Raw genomic sequence first — 5,000 nt, 5'->3', positions numbered from 1 at the left:
CGAATTCTGATTATGATGACAGATCTGTGTTCATACAAATTCTCAATGATATGGGTATCTGTTATCCAAGTAAAGAGGAGGGTAGTGACATCGCAAATGTTTTTATCCCTTCTAAATTACCGGTAGGAAATCTCAGTGACACTCTTTGGGAACCAAACGCGAGTCCATATCAGCGTCAACTAAGTTACTGTTTTAGTCTTTCATTTATCCCAACTGCTTTATTCTGCCACGTCATCGTAGAAGTGTCAAAACGAGAGGACAGCTTTGCTGCTCCGCCAGTCTATCTTCGAAATCACATCGTGTACTCGACACATCGTGTTATTAAAGCATGCTCAAGTTGTCGGCGGACTTATCATTGTAACCCCCATCAAATTCACGTGGAATTGAATTATGTAAGAAGCAGTATTGAAATTACTGTGAGGGGTAGTCATACTAGTTGTTTTATGTCTGAGATAGTCACGTGGATCAATGCGGTCTTCAAACGTGCTCAATATCGCGGCTTAAATGTTTCGAAGTCTGTTCTCTGTCCTCGTTGTGTAAATGAGGGTGATTCGCAACCTTTCCGGTTTCCCAAAGAGCTGGATAATTTAGTGTGTCAAAAACGCAATACTCATATGTTTATGAAAGATGAATTATTAAATGGTTACCGCACAAATCTCGACCACTCGGTTACGAAAATAAGGCTTCTCCCATGTCTTGGTGACACGCACTGTCCTAAGTTGTTCGTTCTTCTACCAATCCCGACCATGATTGCAGACACACACCCTCCGACGTCACATAGTTGTCTAAATCATGGTTTCGCGCTACATTTTGTGTGTGACTGCCGAGATGAGTGGCATATCACTGATAGCCCTGGGTATAGGATACACAGAGTAGGTGAATTCATCGCCGTCTATGGTGAGCTAAGTGCAACTGTACTGAAGGCCTTAGCAACGTTGTTCTCTTCATTCGAGGAGGCAAAACAGGTACCGTTGACTCAGTCTACATTTAGATCTAGATCTACAATTCATGTCAATCGAAAGAGCAATTTTGACAATCCCGAAAACGTCTTTGCAAAGTATTTCAATGACTTTATTATGAATTTTCCTGAGTGTCAAAGCAGTGCTACTTGCTTGACAGATCCCGAAGATTTGATAGATGAGGTAACAAGGGAAGGTCGATTTAGTTCACGTAGTAGATTGATTTCTTTCCTCGAGAAAGCAGACGAGGGCGACAGTTTTGCAGGGTTATTTCCTGTAAATGATGACGGAAGGGTTGCCTGGATGTGTAGGGAGCATGCCTCCAGATAACCATGTACACTTCATGGTAATTAAGCTGTCGTGAATCACATAACTTTGTGAAGCACTCGTGGCACACTTAAAACAGTAAATATCACAAAGAGTCAGTGAAAGACAGAGAAACAGTAATAAATGTCATTGTCAGCTTGTGTTTGTGAGAGTACTCGAGTGATGTCCAAATCTCCTGTTTGTGCCGAAATGACATAATCAACCATACAAACTGATCAGTACTATACAAATTAGGCAAACTAACAAATTAAATGAGTGAGAAATTATGTAAATATGTTTGTGCTGTACTGTATTTCGTCTATGGTAAAGAACCGTATTTTATTAAGACTCAATTGATATGTTTTGCATTGAAGTTGTTAGTTTTTGTCGGGGGGGGGGGGTATTTGTGTTGTGTAGTCGTTTTTGAATATTAAGTTACATGTACGTTTTCTTCTACATACACCATAACCAGTTAAAGTGTACTGACAAATGTACAACAAAGTTGTAAGTATATATAAGGTTACCGTATGTCAATAACAATGCAGTCTTCAGTTATAATACAGTCTGTGTTTTTGTTTAATCACTCCAAATGGTCATTTAACATGTTAGTTACAAATTTGTCCATCCATGGTTGTATGTACGGCGTAGATTTTCACGCATGATGTGTATTCTTTGATGAATATTAGACAAATCAGTAATAGATCTAGAATACAAGCTAATAAAGTTGTAAATGTGCATATGATGGATTGCAAATAACAAAATATACCTTGTGCAAATTTATTTGGATGGGAGCACGGTGTGTGTTATTCGAGGAATCGTAACTTGCTACGATGTGATTGAAAGCCATCATGACTTGGATATGTCTACATGAGAAGCCAGCAGCCTGCTCCTCCTGTAGAACCACCTGTTTAATAAATCTCCATCTCGTTCATTGCCAACAAATAATTGTTTATTGATATTATATCAATATTCACAAAGTTCATATTAGGGCCAGTGATAGGAATGTCATGTCAAAGTTGTTCATGTTCTCAACAATATTCATAAGGTTTTTCTGCGCACGCGTCAACTTCTAAAACCAGTATACACGGACTTAACTTTGAAAATAAACGACTACTCTATATTCTTTTGACATGTTATTACGTATATCGTCGCACTCAAAAATATTCATACTTGTTCCAGTCAGTGCCTTGAAATGAATGTAACAGTGAAATCCCAGATGCACTGGGAACTATAAATATATTTGTCTATGACGTTCGATTGACATAAACTTACACATGACTGTATATTGTTGAGTGGCTAGTCCACATGACGACATGACTTTGTCTCGAAGTCAACAACTCTTTTTTTCCGGCTGGTTTCATAATTAGAAAACTATCACTTATCTATCACTTATACCTTCGCATGGAACGACCAAAATGTACTGTACCAATGGATTGCAAGGGTCTACAAACATCCTGTTCGATTTGACCAAATAAACGCCCTCATAAGTCCACTTTCTTTTTTTGCATTCGAAGCAGTTTTATAAAATATGCAAATGTTGTTTTTATCGAAACTAGTCTGGCTGCCATATCAGACCAGTGCAGTATTCTATTATTAGACTGGGACTTTCCGATGACAACAGTTGAATGGAATGTATTCATGGTTTATAGAGGACAATATAGATGTAATTTATTACTTGGTTTACGTGTATACATAACAGTCTTAGGAAGTAGTGTCATACTGAGTTCAAATAGCTGTTACAACCCTTAACCCTGCCACAACAGACCACTATTCAGCTAATGCATACCCCTTCAGTTTTGATGCTCGACTTCAGTATATATCGCTATGGTAACATACATGTACATATTCAGATTTAAAAAAAAAAACAATTTAGATATGGGATAATGTAGGTCAAGATCAAAGTAGATTACAATGAATATTGAAGTGAAATTTGAATACGATGTATACTGAAGTCATATTAAAAGTAAAAGAGGAAATAAGGCAGGATGAGTCTATATGCAAAACGCGTCAACACCTACAGAAAATTATGACATATGTCGACCATTCTGCAATAATAAGTTGTAAATAAACACACATATAGAAATAAAATTCACAAAAACAGCGAGGAAGCAGAACAGGTCAAATAGAGAAATAGAACGGAATAGAAAATGATGTTTATGTTACATATATTTATAGTGGAGGGCTAATCCCAATTTAAACACACACACACACACACCCATTGTTAGTGACGGTATAGTGACCTTTTATAGTATCAGTCACGTGACAAAACCAACAACGTTACAGCTTGACAGTTGAAGGTTTGAGCCATATGTATATGAAACAGGTAAGCACATTTTCCTGACTTTGTGATTGATGATTGTGTTGCAATAGTAATCAGACTTCGTATGTTACACCACAATGTCGACCTTGAACATGACTGACCTTTGTAAAGGTCAAAATATCAATCAATATAACGTACGCCTGTAGTGGTCTTAGTGATTCTATGTCATGTCTGCTTATAATGTAAATGTATTGTAAAATGTATCGAGACAGTTACATATAAATATTGAGTGTCATTGAGTAGTTTAAGCAGCCTTGTTGGGGAGCCTGTATGTTGTCCAAATGATGTCTCTTTTTCTCAGCTAATAATCATCACTACGAAGAAAATAAAACCGATTCGTATTCCAAAATCACCCTAATAAGTAAATATAATAGACTAAGTTCTAAATATATATATGAGTAAGAACATGTAAAGACTGGGGTTAATGATTTGACAGAGTGAATTGATTATTTCAAAGGTAAATCTACAATATAAATCTCGTTGTATATATTTTTTTTATACGAACAGTGACATTAAAGAAACCATAAATTAAACTCAACAGTCAAAGTACAACTACTCGTCTAATTAACTACATGTATGTGCTTTTTTATTCTTCTCTTTTTCAGTTGTGAACTGACACTCGATAAAATGAATTTGTTTCATTCAAATGGCGGAATCGCTTCGAGGACGAAAGTTGTTGGGGACACATTCGTCGGCCTTTATAGACGGGTAGTGATGTTTATGACCGTATCAAAAAAACTATCGCATGTTGGCGACTACATCCCTTCCGTAAAATTTTGGGGTAGGATTTATTATGGTTGTGTTAATCATATTTTCAGGATGAGTGATTTGTATAGTGTGTGTGTGTGTGTGTGTGTGTGTGTGTGTGTGTGTGTGTGTGTGTGTGTGTGTGTGTATGTGTGTCATGGAATGTCGTCCTATTTACCAGTTTACTTTAGGCAAATAATGAATACTCAATGGTTTGCCTTTTTAAAAAAAAAATCTATATAATTCCCCCATGAAATCAAATATGAATGAATATAATGCATCGCATGTCAGTTGCTGTTCATGGGAAAATTATCAGAGTCTTTTAATCTTGCTTGACATAAAACTTATTTTCTACAAACGCTCCAACAAACAAATTGACATCTTAAAACCAATAATTCAGTATATTTCGATGTTGCCAGCACGGTTTTAAAAACTTTTTAAGTTATTCATAATAAAATTTTGTGCATTTCTATATTGCTGCATTCGGAACTAAGATATACTTGGAATGGTCTTTTCTTTTCTAGACACTGATTGGGGCAATCTACTGCAAAAATCAACAAATGTATTAAATAGTGTACACATGAATGACGGAGACACTGAACAGACAGGTGTGACACATTTTATAGACGATTCTGCCTATGGTAAGTATAAATCAATACTAACCTTTG

The sequence above is a fragment of the Glandiceps talaboti genome, chromosome 1 (genome assembly GCF_964340395.1).
Source record: "Glandiceps talaboti chromosome 1, keGlaTala1.1, whole genome shotgun sequence".
NCBI classification, from domain to species: domain Eukaryota; kingdom Metazoa; phylum Hemichordata; class Enteropneusta; family Spengelidae; genus Glandiceps; species Glandiceps talaboti.
The sequence above is the reverse complement of the archived record's forward strand: the minus strand, read 5'-3'. Positions refer to the sequence as shown.